This window comes from Dasypus novemcinctus, chromosome 19, assembly GCF_030445035.2.
Source record: "Dasypus novemcinctus isolate mDasNov1 chromosome 19, mDasNov1.1.hap2, whole genome shotgun sequence".
Lineage (NCBI taxonomy): Eukaryota > Metazoa > Chordata > Mammalia > Cingulata > Dasypodidae > Dasypus > Dasypus novemcinctus.
In genome coordinates this window covers 3,275,734-3,298,804 of record NC_080691.1, presented here as the reverse complement: position 1 = coordinate 3,298,804, position 23,071 = coordinate 3,275,734, and the positions used below count along the sequence as shown (strand labels likewise).

The following is a 23,071-nucleotide window of genomic DNA, read 5'->3' as shown; positions in this document are numbered from 1 at the left end:
AAAGAGCAAAAATTGAAGAACTAAGTGCACATTTGGAGGAATTAGAAAAAAAAACAACAAAGTAATCCAAAAGGAAGAAGAAGGAAGGAAATAACAAAGATAAGAGCAGAACTAAACAAAATAGAAAATAAGAAAGCACTTGAAAAGATAAACAAGACCAAGAGCTGGTTTTTTGAGAAGATCAACAAAATTGACAAACGTTTAGTGAGACTAACAAAGAAAAAAAGAAAGAAGATGCAAATACACAAAATAAGAAATGAGAAAGGAGATATCACCACTGATCCCACAGAAATAAAGACTATCATAAGAGGATGCTTTGAAAAACTATATTCCAACAAAAATGCCTATTCAGAGGAAATGGACAAATTCCCAGAAACACATAAGCTGCCCATATTGATGAAAGAAGAAATTGATGATCTCAACAAACCAATCAGAAGTAAAGAGATAGAATCAGTCATTAATAACCTCCCAACCAAGAGGCCAGATTGCTTCACAGGTGAATTCTACAAAACATTCTGGAAAGAACTACCACCAATCCTGGTGAAACTATTCGAAAAAATCAAAACAGAAGGAACATTCCCTAACTCCTTCTATGATGCCAACATTACCCTAGTACCAAAGTCAAACAAAGACACCACAAGAAAGGAAAATTACAGACCAATTTCTCTAATGAACCTAGATGCAAAAATACTTAACAAAATACTTGCTAATCGTATTCAACAACACATTAAATGAATTACACATCCCAACCAAGTGGGATTCATTCCTGGTATGCATGGATGGTTCAAAATAAGAAAACCAATCAATGTAATACACCATATGAACACATTGAAGGAAAAAAATCACATCATTATATCTATAGATGCAGAAAAAGTATTTGACAAAATACAGCACCCTTTCTTGATAAAAACACTCCAAAAGATCAGAATACAAGAAAATTTTTTGAACATGATAAAGAGTATATATGAAAAACCTACAGCCAACATTGTTTACAACGGAGAAATCCTAAAATCCTTCCTTGTAAAATCAGGAAAAAGACAAGGATGCCCACTGTCTCCCCTTCTATTTAACATCGTCTTATAAGTACTTGCTTGAGCACTAAGGCAAGAACTAGATATAAAAGGAATTCAAATTGGAAAGGAAGAAGTCGAAATTTCATTACTTGCAGATGACATGATCCTATACATAGAAAACCCTGAGAGATCTACAAAAAAGCTTCTAGAACTCATAAATGAGTTTAGTAAAGTCGCAGGTTATAAGATCAATGCACAAAAAATCAGTAGCATTACTGTACACCAATAACAAGCAAGCTCAGGAGAAAATCAAGAAACAAATACCATTTACAATAGTCAATAAAAAAATCAAATACCTAGGAATAAATTTAACTAAAGATGTTGAAAACTTTTACACAGAGAACTACATAAGACTGTTCAAGAAAATCAAAGAAGACGTAAATAAATGGAAGTATATTCCCTGTTCATGGATAGGAAGACTAAATATTATTAAGATGTCTATCATACCAAAACTCATCTACACATTCAATGCAATCCCAATAAAATTCAACACAGCCTTCTTTAAGGAACTAGAAAAACTATGAAATTTATTTGGAAAGGAAAGAGGCCCTGAATAGACAAAGACATATTGAAAAAGAAAAATGAAATTGGAGGAATCACACTACCCGACTTCAAAACATACTACAAAGCTACAGTAGTGAAAACAGCATGGTATTGGCATAAGGAGAGACAGACAGACCAATGGAATGGAAATGAAAGTTCTGATATAGAACCTCATATATATAGCCATATAATATTCAATAAAGCCACCAAACCCTCTCAACTGGGAGAGAATGGCCTCTTCAACAAATGGTGCCTGGAGAACTGGATATCCATATGTAGAAGAATAAAAGAGGATTACCATCTCACACCTTTACAAAGATAAACTCAAGATGGATCAAAGACCTAAATATAAGAGCCAAGACCATAAGGACCTTGGAAAGCAGAGTAGGGAAACATCTACAGGACCTTGTAATAGGAAATGGCTTCATGAATATCACATCAAAAGCATGAGCAGCAAAAGAACAAATAGGTAAATGGGACTTCCTCAAAATTAAAGCCTTCTGCACCTCAAAGGAGTTTGTCAAGAAAGCAAAAAGGGAACCCACACAATGGGGGAAAATATTTGGCAACCATATATCTGATAAGAGACTTATAAGTTGCATATATAAAGAACTCATATATCTTGAAAATAAAAAGATAAACAACCCATTTAAAAATTGGGAAAAAGATTTAAACAGACACTTCTCCAAAGAAGAAATACAGATGGCTAAAAAGCACATGAAAAAATGCTCCAAATTTAGCTATCAGGGAAATGCAAATCAAAACTACAGTGAGATACCATCTTAGTGTCAAAAGATTGACAGCTATGAAAAAACAGAAGACTACAAATGCTGGAGAGGATGTGAAGAAATGGGAACTCTCATCCACTGCTGGTGGGAATGCAGAAGGATCCAACCATTCTGGAGGACTGTTTGGCGGTTTCTCAAAAAACTAACCATAGATTTGCCATATGACCCAGCAATACCTCTGCTGGGTATATACACAGCAGAACTGAAAACTAGGACACAAACCGATATATCCACACCAATGTTCATAGCAGCATTGTTCACTATCGCCAAGTGTTGGAATCAACCCAAATGCCCATCAACAGATGAGTGGATCAATAAAATGTGGTATATACATACAATGGAATACTACTCGGCTTTAAGAACAAATACACTAGAAACACACGTGATAACATGGATGAATCTTGAGAACCTTATGTTGAGTGAAGCAACCCAGGCATTGAAGGACAAATACTACATGACCTCAATGATATGAAATAAGCAAGCTGCCTCAGAGAGCTAGAGACTGGAAGATAGGCTTACAGGAAATCTGGGGGTGGAGGAAGGATGTGAGCTGACGGTTGCAGGGGTGGAATTTATGATGCGCTGGCCATAAGTATGAGCACAAAGAAGAGATAAAATTGGGGCAAGGGGTTGCCTTTGAGTGGGGATTTGTGGGTTTGAGGGGGGCTGGGGATGGGCGGAGGGGTAATATTGCCTAAAAAATTGGGGGGAGGGAGGGGCAACATACGAACATAGGAGAGTGTCAGGTGTTCGTTGAGAGTAAAATGCTGAGAAAACCATATCAAAATATAATTAGGAGGGTTACCTGTTTAGGATGCTCAGAGGGGATGGTCTGACGCAGGACGGGCTCCTGGGGAATGTCTGAATGCTCATTTTGCCAGGGTGGGTTGTACCATTGGGTAGAGACCCAGGTAGTGAGAGTGGGATTGGACCCACATCCTGGGGAGGACTAATGCCATCAAATAGAGGGAATGTATCTCTTGAGAGAAAGTGTGGCTCCCAGGGGATTAGGGCAGTTGAGCAAATCAGGCCCTGAACACTGTTGCAAGTATCTCTGGATGTGGCTCCTCAGGAAATGGAGATTGGCTGTTGCTGTGGGCCCCAAGGGGGGGGGGGGTAATGGATGTTGAATGGATAGAACCAAGGTAAATGTGGGGCAAGAGAGGAGTTTCACGAGAGTACACAAGGATGGATATAAAACATGTAATATTACACCAAAAATATATAGGGGATGACAGACTAATAATGTAAACCATAATGTAAAACATAGGATAACTAAAAAATTTAGAAAACTGTATATCCTAAAGTATGAACCACAATGTAAGCACAGATGTCACCTTGTTTGAAAGCTATTGTCTCAGAGTCTGTACATCAGTTTCAGTAAATATGATATGAATAAGTTAAAAGATTATCGCTGTGGAAGGGAAAAGGTTTTATGGTGGATGTGTGGGAGCACTGCATATTGTATATATGAATTACTGTGATCTAGGGCTCCTGTGAAGAGAAGCTCAATAATTAAGGAAAAAAGAAAAGAAAAAGATAGAATGTAGAATTTTTCCAAATCAATATGTATTCTATATCTAACCTTTAAACTCATCGCTGTATTCCATTTTACTAGTAAGGGAACCTAACATTATATTGGGCTTCACTTTTCAGGGAGTTTTGGATCATAGATTGGTTCAACAATGGGAGCGGAGGAATACTGGTATGGGATGTTATTGACAGGGGACATATAGTTGACAGGGAGTTATACAGGGCAGGTGTCCTGGGTGCATGGAATTGTTTGGCTATACTCATAGTGGAAACAATTAAAAACAACAGCCGGGGGGGTTCCTGGGTTCCTGGCCAGGGGGGGGGCTCTATCAAGGTCTCTAGGGGAGCAGCGGCAGTCCCCCAAGTGCAACAGCAAGGACCAGGAAGGAATGAGGGTCCAACAGTGACCCCCTGATACTAATGACTATGCTTGTGAGCCTATACACCTGAAATAAGAACAAGGCCTAGAGTAGGACTGTGCCTAAGAGTCCCCTCCTGATGGCCTCCATGTTACTCAAATGTGGCCAGTCAAAGCCAAACTCAGCCTGTAAAAGCAATGCCTTCCCCCCAGCGTGGGACATGACACCCAGGGATGAGCCTCCCTGGCACCGAGGGATCACTACCAAGTACCAGCTGATGACATAACTAGAAAATGATCTTGAATTAAAGGTTCAACGCAGACCAGCAGAATATCCCTGTCTACATATAATAACAGGAGTTTAAAATGCTGTTTGACCTAAATTAAGGGGGAAATGGAAAGGACAAATGAGTTTATATGGCTATGAGTCTCTAAAAAAGAGCCTGGAGGTTGTCAGCAGGATTGCCCTTATGCACACCTAAGAACAGTTTCAGAGACAGATAAAGTAGATACATCCCCAGGTATTGGTATTTTTGAGGGCTAAAGAGACCCACGGGTTCTATGATCATGGCAGATGGAGTTCACTGTCATGTCAGTTCGTCCTTCTTTGGAGCTGGTGTTTCTGCATGATGGAGCTGAACTCAGATGGGATCTCTTTTCACAAGCCTTTCATGCTACTTTTCTGGGATTGTAGTTGGTGCTGGGGTTTAAGATATATCTAGGGGATTTGAATCTCTGGACTGACCATATGTTAGCCAGGCCCTGAGCCTCAACAGACTTCAGCTCCTACACTCTGGTTTATTGGACTTACCCCAGGCAGCCAACATGGAGTTGAAGAAATCAACCACACACCATGGAACCAAGAGTGGCTAAAAGAGAAAGCAGGAGAATTGCATCCAGCATCCATGTGGAAACTAAGCCCCCTCTTGACATAGATGTGGAATGGACACAACCAAGCCAAGGCCCACAGGAAGGAGGAATACAGTAAAGATTAGAGTGGACGTAATGATATCCTATTCATGAACTATTGAACTATTGTGGCTGATAATCGAGAAAATGTGGCATTGGTGTGGAAAAAGTGGCCATGGTGGCTGCTGGGTGCGGGGAATGGGAGGAAGAGATGAGATGTGGAGGCATTTTCGGGACTTGGAGTTGTCCTGGATGGTGCTGCAGGGACAATTGCCAGACATTGTATGTCTTCCCATGGCCCACTGGATGGAACGTGGGATAGTGTGGGCTCTGGTGTGGACCATTGACCATGGGGTGCAGCGATGTGCAAAGATGTACTCACCAGATGCAATGGATGTGTCATGATGATGGGGGAGAGTGTTACTGTGGAGGGAGTGGTGGGGTGGGTGTGGTGTGGGTGAATGGGGACCTCATATTTTTTGAATGTAATATTTTTTTAAAAAATGAATAAATAAAAATTTTAAAAAACACAAAAAACAAAAAACAAAAATGACAACATTGAAATAAATCAAACATGCTTGCTAATTCAAAAGAGGAACAAATTTATTAGATTTAAAATATGATGGGATGGAAATATTTAAATGTATTGACTTACTCTCTCTTATGTTATCCCAATTCCATTGGTCATTCTTAAAGAAAGGATGTTGTTTGATTTCTTCTACACCATTTCTCCCAAGTCATACCTCCCTAAATGATGCAGCTAAAGATTGCATTATGAAAAATAAGATGATTAGAAAATAAAAATATTAATTATCACAACAGTTAAATCAATATAAGAATTACAAATGAGTCTGAGATATTTTCATTAAAACTTCAGCTTAAATATTTCTCAAAAATAAGCATTTCAAAAGAAGTGATTTCTCTGGATGTATTAAAAAGACTGTCAAGTATTAAATGCCATGGAATGTGAAATATATTTCCTTCTGCAGTTTGTGTATGTATAAAACTTTCAAATAAAACATTTACTTCCATGTGCCGAAACCACTTGGCCAACTAGGTCATAAACAGACGGAGGTCTAACTTTAGGCACAGAAGAATTATTCAAAATCCCTCTAAAAGTAAGAAATATTTAAAAAAATCTCTCCCTTTCTTAAAAAGAACTCATATCATATTTGAAGTTATATATATTTACTCTAATAGATTATATCTGTACATATATACTAAAATTCTCTTTCTTTACACAAGAAAAATATTAGTATTTCATTCTTTGACCTTCTGAGTCTTCAGTGAAGACGGTATGGAAATAGCTTGTTCTCTATTTACCTCTGGAGCTATACTTAACATAAACAGGAAAATCAGTAGGTATTGGAGGCAGTACTTCTAGATGGATTTATGGGATTAAATTATTTTCAAAATATCTATTCTCTACTTACAATCATTCCTTAAGACTGCTTCCCTCCCCCACACCAAAATAATTACTAAAGCAAATCTTTAATTAATAGTACTCCTTTTATTAAAGGATGCAACACACCCTTGCATTATAACTTACCATTTAGTACATTTATGGTTTTACAACATCAACATTCCATCTTGTCCCCAAACCAAATATTATACAGGTTTTAGTTTTGAGTTTATTGGCATGACTTGTTCATTAATCACATAAATAATAAATGTTAAAGTTTTATTCTACAAATGACTAGTGTATATATAATTGACTTCTCTATTGAGGAAAGAACTTTTCTTGCCTTTGATGGAAAAAGAAAAATATATAGTTTTGGGTTTGAAAACTATTATTGTTAATAGAAATATATAGTGGCGTATTAAACCAGTTTAAAATGCATATCCTAGAATTTCACCTTTAATATTTTATCCTACAAAAAGTATGCAAAGATGAATGTATGAGATATTCATGGAAATACTGATCGTAACAGGAACTGTCTGACAAATAAAGTATGCTAAGGAATTATAGCATTTTAGAGCTAGAAATGGTCTTGGTTATCATCTAATCTGAGCCCATCATTTTATAGACGAGTAAAATAAGTTCTCCCCTGAAGAAAGCAATGACTTGTTGGCTGAAGAAAATAAGATGTGATGTAACCTAGGAAACAGAACAAGAAAAGAATGTTCTTTGTTGAGACTCCCTTGGTCAACAGGCCAGTTTAGTAGAAAGAAAAAGTCACTCTGAATAGTTAAAAGATAAATGGCCTATCCCTGTTTCTAATGATAAGATAACAACAATAAATCCGTTTGGGTTTTTAGCTTGGAGGCTTGCTCTGTAAATAGGTAGCTGAATAGAACTAAACTCATCTGTAGGTATTGACTTGCAGATCCCCTGATCCCTTCTCTCTTGCTTTTCATTCCCAATACCTTTCAGGTTGGTTGCAACACTTTCCAAATGAAATAATTTTCCCAAGATTACAAAGCTGGTGAGTAAAAGTCTGCACTGGAGTGTTAGCACCCTCTGTATTTGCTTGTCCTTTGATAGGATAACTCCTACCACAAGCACAAAATGGGAAGCCAGAAAAAAATTGAATATAGGGGCTGTGGCAGTCTGAATTTTTTGCGGACCACAGAAAATCCTGTTCCTAAAGCTAATCCTGAGTGAGCAAACACATTGCAGGAGGAAAGCTTTGAATGCATTACTTCAATTAAGGGCCTTTGATTAGCTTGTGTGGCCCAGGGTAAGTTTAATCCTCTTCCTGGCATCCTTCATAAAGGAAGGACTGAAAAGTCACAAATAGGAAAAAAAGCTGTACAGACAGAGAGAAATGCAGAAGCTGAGAGAGAAGGCCCCAGGGGTCAGAAGCTAAAATCACCTGAGCACAGAAGCTGAGAGGAGGCCACTGGAGCCAGAAGCTGAAAGCACCAAAGCCTGGAGGAGAGGGGAGGGAGGAACGGATGTTGCCATGCACCTGATCACACACAGCTGCAGCTTGAGAAGAAAGCATCTTCTGATGATACCTTGATTTGGACACTTTAATACTCTCAAAAGAGCAGGTTTTTAAATTAGTAAATCCCCATTGTAAAAGCCAACCCATTTCTGACACATTGTGCACAGCAGCTTTTAGCAAACTAAAACAGAGGCCAAGGAAGAAAACCTGAATAGCTTTCTACCTTCTCTTTTGAAGCAAGTTTTCACAATTTTGTTCATTTACTTTGTTTTAAATATATATATATATATATATATATATAATTTTCAGAATGGACTTGCTTATAAATGCAAATGAAAAGTTGGACAAACACAAATAGTTTTTAAGATTATATCTTTTTGAGTATTTATCTGTACAAAATGTTCTCCCCACAAAAGACAAACAATAATAATAATATGGACTAATCACCTTAAAGGGTAAAATGTGAATAATTCAAATGTTTTATTTCTCTCAGATGGATTATTTTATTAAGTTCTTTTTTTCTTTTTTGAACATCAAGGTAGGTTCAAGTTAGGTTATAACTGGACTGCACAAACAATGATGAGGGTAACCCAAGACCAGGTTCAGCAGTTTGAAAATAAAAACCTAACCCAGAATTAAATGCGATTTGGATAATGAGAGGAAGACATTGATTTCATATGTAATAAGCACTGAGTATGCTTTCATTTCTACAAATTCAAAAGTAGAGAAGCTTTCTACAAAGAAATTCAATGTACAATTTTATATTACCTATCAGTTAAGAAGGCACAGATAAGATTCTTTACATGTTTAGAAATTTCTGCATCTTCAGGGAAACACAGTGAGTTTTTATGATCCATAATTTTGCTACACAGTCCTACAAGTGAATCTGCATAAAATGGAGTATCCCCTAAAATTGCAAGAAAGAAAACATGTGTATAATAGACATTGTAAATTAAACAGTTTTCATCTAATATTTAAGTTAACTAAGTTTAAATCTGTCATGTGATGAAAGAACAAATGATCCATGGTCCAGGAGCTCCAGTAAAAATGTACACAAAAATATATTTTAATTTTAACTGCACAAATGATCCATCAACCCTTAAGAATCACAACAATAAAATCAGTGCTAATTCTAGAATTTTTTTAACATAAGAAAGTAAACAATTCCCTGAATAGTTTATGAGCAAGATTACTAAGTGGGGTCAGTTCAATGTAATGACTGAGTTGGATCAGCCTTTGAGACTCTCTAGGACTGTATTGTACAATGTAATAGTCATTAGCCACATGTGTCAATTCGAAGTCTTAAAATGAAAAATAAAATGAAAACTTGAGTTCTCTGGCCACACTATTCACATTTCAAGTGCTTAATGTGGCCAATGGCTACCATTTTGGACAGACAAAACCTTCTGGGCAGTGCCGCACTAAGAGTTAACTCAAGCCTGTTGTTTTAGATTTTAGGAAGCCAGGGTCAGAGACAAGACATACAGCTACAGTGGAAAAGGCAGAAACTGGTTTCTTTATGCAGCATTCCTGGTCACTAAAGATTATGATAAAGAGGCACTGGAGCAACTGATCAAAATAAGTGGAAGTCACACCTACCAGAATGGCCACTATTAAAAAGACAGAGAACGACAAGTGTTGGAGAGGATGTGGAGAGATTGGAACACGTCTTCACTGTTTGTGGGAATGCAGAATGGTACAGCCACTGTGGAGAATTGTTTGGCAGTTCCTAAATAAGTTGGATATAGACTTGCTGTGTGACACTGAAATACCACTACTGGGTATATACCCAGAAGAACTGAGAGCAGTGACACAAACAGACATGTGCACACCAATGTTCATAGTGGTGTTATTCACGATTGCCAAAAGTTAGAAACAACCCAGGTGTCCATCAACAGATGAATGTATAAACAAACTGTGCTCTATTTGCATGATGGAATATTATGCAACTGTAAGAAGAAATGCAGTCATAAAACATATGACAACAGGATGAACCTGGAGGACATTATGTTGAGTGAAGCAAGCCAGACACAAAAGGACAAATACTGTATGACTGCATTACTATGAACCAAATACCTTGTGTAACATATTGTATGATTCAAAAAAATTTATATGTATCCAGTACATTTAAATGAAAAATGTATGTTTTTATTCAACTATGTTCTTTTTAGTTTTTGTTTATATTTTCAGTTATTAATTGTACAAAATAAAGTTACTAAAAAATAAAATAAAATAAAAAGAATTGTGGTTGCTGGCACAGATGTAAGAGTGTCCTTCTGTGAGCTAGAACAGATGTACATCACTATTGCAGAATGGTGAGAATGTGGAGAAGCATGGGAAAAATACAACTGGTGTGGCCTATGGACTGCAGTTTACAGCAATACTGTAATATTTTTGCATCAATGCCAAAGATGTACTACATTGATAATGGGATGGGGGTGGGATATGGTAAAAGTGTGCCAAATATATGGTATGGACCATGGTTGGTGATAACCGTCTGATGATATTATCTCATAATATGTAACAAATATTTCACCAAAGTGTGGTGTGTTGGTGAAGGGGTATTTTATGGGAATTCTACACATGTGCATTATTTTTTCTAAGTTCAAAAACTCTGTAATAAAAATATATTTGTAAAAATTATCGAGTGGATTGGGGGAAATACAAAAATAGGGATTATAGTTAGTAATATTTTGATGATGTTCTTGCCCAGTTTGTGACAAACGTTTCATAACAGCACAAGGTGTTCATGGAGGGGTGGTGTATGGACCCCTGTATGATATTATGCATGTTTATTTTGTTAAGTTCACAAACTTTACTATACACTTATTTTTTATGAATGTTCATAAGTGAATGATATACTTCAAAAAATATTTTTAAAAAGTAAAAAGTAAAAGTAGAAGGCATTAGTATGCCATTACTCATCTAAATCCAAAGAGTCAAAGGCCCAGCCAGCATGCCTCAACTACAAGAAACTTGAGTGAAAACCAGACTTTCCTACAGAGTCAATGATTCCAAACTCCAAAAGTATCAGGTAGTTAGGTTCAGTTTGTTTTTGAGAGGGAAAGAAGAGAGGCTTTGAATCCAAGATTTTTCTAGTGCCATTTTTAACTGTCATAGAAACCTTTCAATGAAGTCCAGCACCAATCAACCTAAGCTAGTACCTGAGCAGGCTCAGACTACTGCAAATTATTGCCATTCCAACTCATTAAATTCATTTCTCAGAGTTGAAAACAATTAGCAGGAATTTAGTGCATACAAAGGTCCACTACAAGGACAAAGACCCAAAACAAGGTAAGTAATATGTATATATGAGACCAAGAATAAAAATATTGGTGCTATGTAACATAGGACAGTCATTCACAAAATTACACCACAAAAATTCCATGACATTATTATTTAAAATTGGGATTTACCAAAAAATTCTGAGGATTTTTTAGTAATATGCAGATTTTATTCTCATAGATTTTACACATTTTCCACTACCAATTTATTTCAGGGTCATCTTCTACAAAATAAAAAATTTTCCAAATTCTAAAAAATATATTTTTGACTATGAAGTCAATCATTATATTATGGGCCTTACCACATTTGCCTTGAAAGGAGATTTAGCTACATCTTCTCCCCTCATCCCCAAGTCATGTAACTCAGTCACTGGTTTCCTAAGCCAAAAGATATTTTTGTGACCCTAGTACTTAGGAATGGGAAATCTTAGAAATGAAATCTATGACATAAAGGAATCTTAAAATACTTGAGCCTTTCAAATTTTCTTTGGTCAAAGTGAAAGTACCATTATTAAATGTGCCTGAGTTTTTGGAAAGATATATTCTAAAACATGTTTATTTTGATAGTCAAATGTCCAATTACTATAATTATGATTCATTTCACTAGGATTATCCACCAAATATATATATATATAAATAGTAAACAAGAAATACTGTTAATCAAATAAATTATATAACATAATTTCATAAAAGAACAGAAGAGAACATTAGTTATTATTAGTGAAACAAATATCAACAATCTTACATGTATATTTACATTTAAGTGTACGTTTCATGTTTTGTATGTATATTTATTACTAATACCATTAACTGATTTGGAAGATCTTAGAATGGAGATAGCTGCTATAAGTTATTATTCTAATATGTTCTTAACATAAAAAGGTCTGCTGGAAGAATACTTCCAGTGTACTTTCACTGTGTAGCAGTATACTTTCAATTCCTTTCACATTCCACTTATTCTACTCAATCACTGTCCCAGTATGAGGCTTGTATTAGCTTTCTAGGTAGCAATCTGTCATATCAGAAATTCAGCTTCTAGAAAAATCACTTCTGCCTCTAGGACACGGGCAATTAATTTCTTCATATTCTCAAATTCTTGACTGAGAACTAACATGTTATGAGAAGAGTTTTGAAAAAAAAGAACAAGTTAAAATATTTAATTACCCACCAGCATCTCAAAAAGGAAAACACCTACAGACCACCAATCACATTCTCGCCCATAGTAACCATCGCCCCCCTGTGACTTCAGAACTTCAGGAGATACATAGTCAGGTGCTCCAACTGCTGTATCACAATGCATCATGCCTGTCTGCATAAGCAGGAGACATAAAGAAAAACAGATCAGTGTAAAATCACACACACACCTAACTCATTCATTATTAGCCCTACAGTGACCATATATTCCTACCAACAGAACTTCATTGCTGCTATGACTTTGAAGGACAGAGATTAATTGCACTATCAAATGCATAAAAATGTCCAGATTTTGGGAAGAATAAATTTCCCACTCTAAAATACAGAAGGCTTCATCAATGAAAGAAGGAAAAGGTGTTAAACACCACGGGAATACCATGCAAATCAAAATCTTTTGTTGGTTTTTCTTACACTGTGAAGTAGTTACAAGTGAAGTATAAAAGGTGGTCTTAAGGCACCTGATTTGAGGAAAAGAAAAGATTAAAACAAAGGTAATTTTCATATTTCCAAAAGAAAATGAAGAGATTAAGATTACAAAGGACCCCAATTTGGAGGCTGGGTAAAGAGTTTGGAAACAGTTCTTATTCTATAAGGAAAAAAATATGGGGTTAATAGATCAAATGTACAATGAAAATAACTTAATTGTTTGAAAGCTGCAACTCAAAGATGTATAAATAGAAATCTGGAGTTTTGGCATCACTGTACTTCATAATACCATAAAAAAATCTGACTTGTGTTTAGTTTCAGTGATGTCTATTTGACTCATTTTGACAAGGGCAAGAAACATTATATTAATGATAATTGCATATATGCTATAAAATTAAATCCCTATCGAATAGTGCTAAATAATACTCTTTCACTTCCAGCTCTGTCCAAAAACTTGCAAAGATTTTTATACACTAATTTAAATGCTCTTGATTTGGGAGTGGTTGTAGCTCAAGTGGTTGAGAGACTGTTTCCCACACAGGAGAGCCCAGGTTTGGTTCCTGGTGCCTCCTAAAAAAACAACAACAAAACAAGCAGAAAATTTAAAAAAAAGGAAAAAACCCAGCTCAGGGGAACCAATGTGGCTCAGTGGTTGAGATCTGGCTTCCTATACATGAGGTCCCTGATTCAATTTCCAGTCCCGTCCATCCCCCCACCAAAAAAAGGGCAGCTCTTCATTTCCTTTATCTGCTAAGTAGAGTGTCCTCCACATTTCTCATCACCGATAAAAAGTAGCAAAATAATATCTATATATTATGGATATCTTGGGAAAGAGGCTCAATATATTTTCCAAACATAATTTATATAACTGTTTTTACTTAATTGCTTTAAAATGTGTTAAACAAGGGAAAGTGATTTCAAAAACAATCTTTATATTCCTCAAATTAGCAGAAATAACTAAATGATTTTATTTTCCAGTGTATACAATAGAGAATAGAAATCATTTTCATTTCATATAAATTAGTAAATTATATGGAAATAAATGATCAAATTCTGGGGTAATGCTTTGGTGTGCAGCTCTGAAGATGACCATTATTTAGCCCTCCTCAAGCAAGAGTGGCAGAAGAGCCTTAAAGAGATGGTACTATTTTATTTTCCTCTCTTCTCTTTCCAGTCCCCATGTGGGAACAAAAATATTTGGAAAAGTCATAGACAGTTCCAGACATCATCAACAACAAAATACTAGCAATCCCTGAGGAGCAAGAGAACTGTATTTCCAGAGTTATAACATGATATTCAGAATGTTCAGTAATCAAACAAAACAGAGAAAGAAACAGGAAAGGATAGCTCACTCACAAGAAAAGAATGTGCAAGAAACCATCCTTGAGGAAGTGCTATTAGCCAATACTTTAAATCAACTTTATTCAATATGTTTAATGAGCTAAAGGAATCCAAATACAAAGAACTAAGAGAAATTAGGAAAATATTTTCCAAATAAAATAAAGAGATGAAAATTATAAAAAGGGCCAAACAGAAATTACAGCTGTAAAGTAAAGAAACTGAAATGGAAAATACATTAGACAGATTCAACCTCAGGTTTGAACAGGGAGAAGGAAGGATCAATGAACTTTAAAAAAGGACAACTGAAATTATCCAGTGTGAGGAGCAGAAAGAAAAAATAAATTTGAACAAAGCTTGAGGAACCTTTGGGACACCAACAAACATATCAATATATGTATCATTGGGCTCTCAGAAGGACAAGAAAGAAAAAGGGCAGAAAAAGTATGTGAAGAAATAATGGCCAAATATCTCCCTAATCAGATGAAAGACATGAAATACTCATCCAGGAAGCTCAAAGACCTTCAAGCAGGACAGACACTAAGAGATCCACATCAAAACATGGTAGAGCAAAAATGTCAAAATCATAGACAAAGAGAGGATTTTGAAAGTGGCAAGAGAGGAGCAACTTGTAATATGAGGGATCCCCAAAAAGTTAAAGCCAGAAGACAGTGGGATGGCATATATAAAGTCCTTAGAGAAAGAAACTGACAACCAAGAATTCTATATCTGGCAATCAAGAATGAAGGAGAAATTAAGACATTTACAGACTAAAAATAACTACAAAAGTTCATTACCAAAAGACCTGGCCTATTAAAAATGCTAAAGGAAGTCTTTCAAGCTGAAATAAAAGGACACTAGACAGTAACTTGAAGCCATAAGAAGAAATAAAGGACATTGGTAAAGGTAACTACATAGGTAAATACAAAATCCTACTATTGTACGTTTGGTTTGTAACTGTTTGCTCCTGCACATGACTTCATAGGCAAATGTGTAAAATAGCATTTTAAATCTATGTTAGTGAGCATAAATGTACAAAGACATAACCTTAGCCAATAACGATATAAAGGGGGAGGAACAGAGATCTATAGGGGTGGAGAATTTGTATACTATTCAAACTAGTAAAACTAGAGTTTCAGTTTAAATATATCAGATAAAGGTTTAATATCCAGAATATATAAAAACTCCTCCAACTCAACAACAAAAATACAAACAACCCAATTAAAAATTGGACAAACAGTTTGAATAGACATTTTTCCAAAGATATTCAAATGACATATATGTATATGAAAATATGCTCAACACCATTAGCCATAGAGAAATGCAAATAAAAACTACAATGAAATACCACTTCACACCCACTAGAATGGCTATCATTGAAAAAACTGAAAATAGCAAGTGTTGGCAAAAATGTAGAAAAGCAGAAACCCTCATATATTGTTATTAGGAATATAAAATATTAACAGTCACTGTGGAAAAGTTTGTTATTTCCTCAGAGTTACCATATCAGCCAACAATCCACACATAGATACATACCCAAAAGAAATTACAGCAGGGACTGAAGACATATTTGTACACCAAAGAACATTGCAGCCAAAAGGTGGAAAAAACCCAAGTGCCCATCAACAGATAAATGGGTAAACAAAATATGGTATATCCATACAGTGGAATATATTCAGCTATAAAAAGAAGTGAAGTGTTGGTACATGTGACACACGGATAAACCTTGAAGACATGAGGTTGAGTTGAAATAAGCCAGACAGAAATGGACAAATATTGTATGTAAATATATTATTGAAGAGAGCCAGGTTTCTCACTGCCCAGGAAAGAAATTATAAATAAAAAGGGTATGTGTGGGGATGAACCTTGTGGTCTTAGATTGGAATCAGAGGTATCAGTATGAACTCATAGCTTTTAATATACTGAGAGATACAGAATTAAATAGTAACATGTTTGCATGTGAATTAGTATATATAATACATACACTATATATACTTCATAGTTTTTGTCTTCTGGAGAGCCTAAAAATAATGACACTCCAGGAGCAACGAACACATCTAGCACCCAAATACTGACTTCCAAATACCATTCCCGAATAAAGGAAATCAAGGGTTTTTGGAGAAGTGTTTGATTCCAGACCTGGGACAGAGAAAATTCAAGTCTTGAACATCTTGTAGTGTTACACAACCAAAAGAAACACAGATTCCCATGCTGCTGACAACAACAGAAGTGGAAAAAGAAGATGCAGCAAACAGACACAGAGAACAGACAACTGGGGTGGGGGTGGGGGGGGGAAGGGGAGAGAAATAAATAAATAAATAATCAAAAAACCATAAAAACAAAGGAAGTGCTAAAGAAGGGGGAGCATGTTGAAAGTACCCAGGAGTCAACCTAAGGAGGCTTCACATTAAAAAAACAAACTTAGTTTCAAAATATGAATAGGATGTGCCAGGTAGATCATAGTCTATGAAGGGGAAACAGAATATAAGAAATAGCATGATAGAAAGAACTACGAGTAATTCAAACTGTTGTACCATAAAATGTAAAAGGTAGAAATGTTGAGGGTAAGGGTAAAACAGTAGATGGGGATCCAACCCAAAGAGGCTTCATTTTACCAGTTAAGGACTTTGAACTTTATTTATTAGGTAACAGAAATCTACTGAAGGGGTTTTAAGCTGGGGAGCAATGTGATTGCGTGTACCTTTTCAAAAGGGTACTTAAAATTATTTTAGATGTATCAGATTAAATAAGCATTTGCTAAATAAACCTGGTGTTTTATAACTGACAAAATATTACACAAACCAGTAGAATTTAATGAAAATACAAAATTGGCCAATCAACTACTCTTAGAGATAATCTTAAAAATTATTCAAAATGACTCCTATGAAATTGGGAGATAAAACTATAAATGGAATTCATAATTATCAGAAACATTAAAAGTCTCAGCTTGACAGCACTTGAACTAGGGGGTCCTTTACCAGAGTGGAATAGTCAATGCCTTATAAGATTCCTGGCTTAGAACCCTATTTCCATGTTATTGTTGCAGTGCCCACAAGCCACAAAAAGCTGCTACCTGGACTATCCCATTTATCTTTCTAGAGACCAATTATTATTTTCATTAGGGCTCTTGTTACAAAATTGCATAGTTTTTGAATGGCATACTCCTATTGCTTCTATAAACCTGATTTTTCCCTTCAATGTGCAATTTGCAGAAAACACAGTTTTTCAGAAACATGAGTAGATACATGTGTTTTAAAATTTGACATCACTTGTAAAAGTGTCAACAGCATTAACAATTTACCAATTAGCTTTTTCAAACTTACAGCTTCAACTTAAACACATTATAAGCTAGAAAATTAATGGCTAAAATCTTATGCTCTCCTTAGGTAATTAAAAATACTAATATATAATGTGCCCCTTAAAAGGGGGCTAAAGTTGCCATGAAATGCATAATGAAAGGCAAAGAGTAAACCCAACTTATCTAATTAATACAAGTTATTTTAAATGGCAGTAATTCTTAGTTGTCATTGAGACACATTTATATATAAATATACTATACTGTGACTCACACGTTCAGATAGGCTTTCTGTGTGTGAGACAAAGAGTAAAAGCATGCAGAAAATTGTGTATCCCACAATTTATTAATAACAGAACTTAGTGAGATACTTTTATTCTTAACTGTGATAGAAACAAATTATTATAGCTCTTATAAGTGATCATTTTATACTTGTATTTGACTTTTGCTTTTATTCATGGCATAATTTTTATAAAAAGTCAGGTTAGCTGAAAAATGATTTCAGCATGCATATCTGTGTTATAGATAAGAAGCTGGCATACTTATTCTGAAAGGAACAGAGAGCAAATAATTTAGTCTTTGTGGGTCATGTGAGTTCTCTTTTGCACACTCTTCTTTTTTATTTTAAAGAAGCCCTTTAAAAATATAAGTGTATCCTTAGCACTTGAGCTGGCACCTAGCTATGGGCCAGATTTAGCCCCTGTGCCCTAATTTGCCAATCCCTTTTAAAGATAAGTGAGAATGAAACTTCAAACATTTCTATTGGCTTTAAGACAGTTACATCAATCAAATAAAGCAAATGAATTGGAAACTCACAGAAACAGTATACATATTAACAATTAACATAACAAGTAAAAATTCTACATACTGTAATTTTCAAAAAATTCTTTTGTTCTTCAATATTATATAATCATTCTTATTATTAATGTTACCTTAGGAATGTGGTCTGGGTATAAAAATCAACACTTTTTTAAAAAAAGATTTATTTTATCTATCCCCCCATCCCCACTCCATTGTTTGTGCTCACTGTCTACTCTCTGTGTCCATTCATTGTGTTCTTGTCTTCTTTTTAGGAGGCACCAGGAACCAAATTGGGAGCTCCCATATGGTAGGTGGGTGCTCAGCTGCTTGAGTCACATCTGCTTCCCTCAACATTTTTAAATTTCAGAATTTTGCAAGGATTGGCAGCAGACTGGAAGATGGTATCAGCAATATTTATGGGATCACTGTGTAGATTATATAAGGAATCTCTACATATTAAGCAGCCAAAAGAATATACATGGGTATTCATAAGGAAAAGGACTGGCAAGTACATAAAGAGAGGTTTTACATCATTTGTTATAAAGTAAATACAATTGTAAAGATACCACTTTATACAAATGGAATTTAGAAAGCTGGATGACAGGAAGATTAGTGAGAATATGGGGAAATAGGATATAATTAGAGGTTATAAATGTTTGCAGCTGTTAACCAAGAGTTAAGAATTAACAAATAATTATGATTACAGAATCATAATATGGATGCTTTTTAAACTTTCTTGTATATTGAAGAATAACCAAAGTTAAAACTGAAATTATTGAAAGTAGCTGAACTAATTCCAGCCCTTGTTTATACTTACTACTGTGGTGGTCATTCTAGACTGATCTCAGCCCTTGTTTACAGTTGCTGTTGTATGGCAATCACTCCACCTTCCCTTGAGTCCATAAATTCCTTAAACTCAGGGAGACATTTTAGGCTGATAGGCCATCTGATCTCCTTTGCACGTAACAATAAACTTTTTCTCTCTTTGAAACCCCAGTCTTAGGAATTAGTCACTTGAGCCCAAGGGGTAGAGAAACCCCTCCTGTTGCTCTGTAACACAGCCATCTTGGCGATTATACAATCCTCTTAATTTCTGTATGTTCTCTATACAGGAGTCTAATTTCTAGGTCTATACTTGAGAAACCCTTGCTGGGATACACATGGAACCCACTGGGAAGATGTTTATCACAGTATTGTTGGTGGCAGAGAGCCACAGGTGGCTTAGGAATATAAAACCAGGAAGAATAAGTAAAACTGGTAGGTAGAGACAATGGCATACTATGCACCCTAAGAAGCAATAAACAGATTTGCATACATCAGGGACAGATAGGAAAACAATGTTGAGTGAAAAAAGTGAACAAAATGACATCCATACCATCAAACCATTTATATAAATTAGGAATGCATATGTACATTATAATAATGGTCTGCAAGGGCATATTATAAACTCGTGACAGTGACTGCCTATAAGGAAGAAGAAAAAGGGAATGAGACAAACCGAAAAGAGGAAAATAAAGTAAAAACTAGAAGGGACCTGTATTAGTCAGCCAAAAGGGTGCTGATACAAAACATCAGAAATTGGTTGGTTTGTATAAAGGATATTTATTTGGGGTAGGAGGCTACAGATACCAGGTCAGAAAGCATAAGTTACTTCCCTCACCAAAGTCTATTTTCACTTGTTGGAGCAAGATGGTTGCCGATGTCTGTGAGGGTTCAGGCTTCCTGGGTTCTTCCCTTCCAGGCTCTTGCTCCTCTTTGGGTTCAAGGTTCCTTTCTTCCTGGGACTGGCTTCTCTTTCCTCTGTGAGTTTACTTCCTGGGCTCCAGCTTAAGTCATCAGCATCAAACTCCAACATTAGAAAACCCTCAACTCTGTTCTTTGCCACACCTTTTAATCTTTGAGTCCCTATCCACTAAGGGGTGGGGACTCAACACCCTAATCATAACTCAACCATGCCCAGGTACAGATCAGTTTAGAAACATAATCCAGTATCTATTTTTGGAATTCATAACCATATCAAACTGCTACATGGCCTTTCTGTAGACTACTAATGACAACAAACTGTGAACCAGGAGTAAAATTAACTCAACCATCTGTACCTGAATTTAAAAAACAATAAACAAAATTAGATAAGGCATATTTTATTTTGCCTTGTAGGGAGAGAATTTAATATTTTTAAATAGCTGCTATAAACATTTTCTTAAGTGCTTGTGAAATTATTTTGTATATACCATATTCTGCCCTGGTCCCACCTTCACACACTATACCTTTGTATCTTTAATGTCACTTGCCTGCTAAAAACATGAGATATAATTTATTTCTCTGTACCCCACAACACCTTCAAAAGTTTTTGGTTTCATTAAAATCAGAATACACCTATTCAAAGTGTAAATATAAATATGATTAATTGTGTACACTTGGACATTAAAAAGTGGATTTGGCCCAATGGATAGGGCATCCACCTACCACATGGGAGTTCCAAGGTTCAAATCCAGGACCTCCTGACCCATGTGATGAGCTGGCCCATGTGCAGTGCTGATGTGTGCAAGGAGTGCCGTCCCACACAGGGGTCTCCCCTCATAGGGGATTGTGTCCCATAAAGAGAGCTGCCCAGTGTGAAAAAAGTGCAGCCTACCCAAGAATGGCACTGCACACATGGAGAGCTGACACAACAAGATGACGCAACAAAATGAGATATAGATTCCCAGTGCTTCTGACAAGAATACAAGTGGACACAAAAGAACAGTGAATGGACACAGAGAGCAGACAACTTGGGGGGGGGGGTGTTGGGGAAGGGGAGAGAAATAAATAAAAATAAATCTTAAAAAAATTTAAGCATTTATTAGAAAATTATTTCCCACTTAATTTTAATTAGAGATAACTTTCATTATTAATCATTTTATATATATTATTCTACATACCACAAGAGGGAGCCATGGGTACAAATATCCATGTACCTTGATTTATACTTTGTTTTCCATCATTTCAACTAGCTCATTAGTAACATGAACTAGTTTTGATTGCTAGCAACTATTTGTCAACATTTTATGAGGAAAATAATTATGTTACCTGAATTCTGATTTCTCTTAGATTTCCCAAATATACTAATAGAGTACTCTAAAGCTGGCTGAATGATTAGTAAAGAAAATGTTTTAATTTGGATATTTTGTTATGGTTGTCAGGGTTAGCAAAACCAAATGATTGGCAATGGCTCCAATATGTATATAATTGTAACAAATGTACCACACTAATGAAGGATGCTGTTAATGTGGGAAAATGTGGGAGAGGTAGGTGGTTGGGCATATGGGAATTCCCTACACGTTTTAATATAACATTTATGTATTCTAAGTGTGTTTAATAATTTTTTAAGTCAATGATAAAAACAACAACATGTATCTATGTTCAAAATTGTGAAGTACTGATTTGAATTTTTTTCCCCTAAAAAAACAAAAAACGAAGTTTTTTCCTTTAACTTGCCTCACCCATCTTCATACATGTGCCAAAATCTGCTAATTTTAGATGCCCATGTTTATCCAAGAGCATATTGTCAGGCTACACATCTCTGTGTATTAAACCCATGGAATGTATTACATCCAGAGCAAGAACGACTTCAGCAGTATAAAATTTGGTGTATTTTTCGGGTACGTCATAGTTACTCATAACGTTTACAAGGTCTCCACCAGGCATATGCTCCATTACCATGTACAGAAATGTATCATCTTGAAAGGCACAAAAGAGCTGGGAAACAAAAGGGAAAGGAAGAAGAAATTTAATCCATAAAAATGGAAACAAACCTACAATTATTCTTACTATTGAAAAAGATAAATTATTTTATATTTAAACTTAAAAAGAAGTGGAATTCATGAAATCATTTATTTTAGATTTGGACATGTTTCAAAGAAAAACAGTATCAGACAAAACTTTCAAATCTGTACATTCTTTAATCTTAGTATCAAAATATGCATTAATGAATCATTTTTCCTTTTGGAGAACATAATACAGGAAATAAATAGAAACACTAAAAAAAGAAACAATAGGAATGAGAGATATTAATGTGGAAGAATGATAGTATTCATAATAGTAAAATGAGAAAGAAACTCGCTGAAAACAAAACAAACTATAGCTCACAACACATATAAAAGAGAGCTGAATTTGGAGGCACAGTTTAGAGAAATTTAAAAGATACCAGAGCTGATGCATATGAGAAGAGGGAATAAATCTTGTCCCACTGGATGGGATGAGTAATTGGTAGCCACAACTGGGACAGGGCCTTCTAGCCTTTTCCATTCCCCATCTTGCTTATGATAAGTGGGTGGAAGTGCTACTTGCAACAAGACTAAAGCACTGGGACCAGAGACATAAGACACTAACGATTTGCTCCTGACCTCCAGGAGAGACAGAAAAAACATACACTCAGGAGGAAAGATAGATTGTACACACACCTAACAATATGTCCCACCCCTCCTGGAAGCAAGCAACGCAAATAGAATATATTTCCAGGGACAAGCAGGGAACTTCAGATATAAAGATAAGAACAAAACCAAGAATCAACATTTGAGAAAAACTATCATCATGAAACAGAGGCAGAGCAATTTAAGAAACAAAAAAATAATACTCAGGGAAATATGTTTAATGTCT

The 23,071-nt window shown here is 35.6% G+C and overlaps 1 pseudogene; it reads right to left on the bottom strand.

The window, feature by feature from the left end:
- The window catches only part of LOC101446355 (rho-associated protein kinase 2-like), a 342,498-nt pseudogene extending 320,507 nt beyond the window's left edge, over positions 1 to 21,991 (bottom strand).
- Positions 21,992 to 23,071: the final 1,080 nt, after the last annotated feature.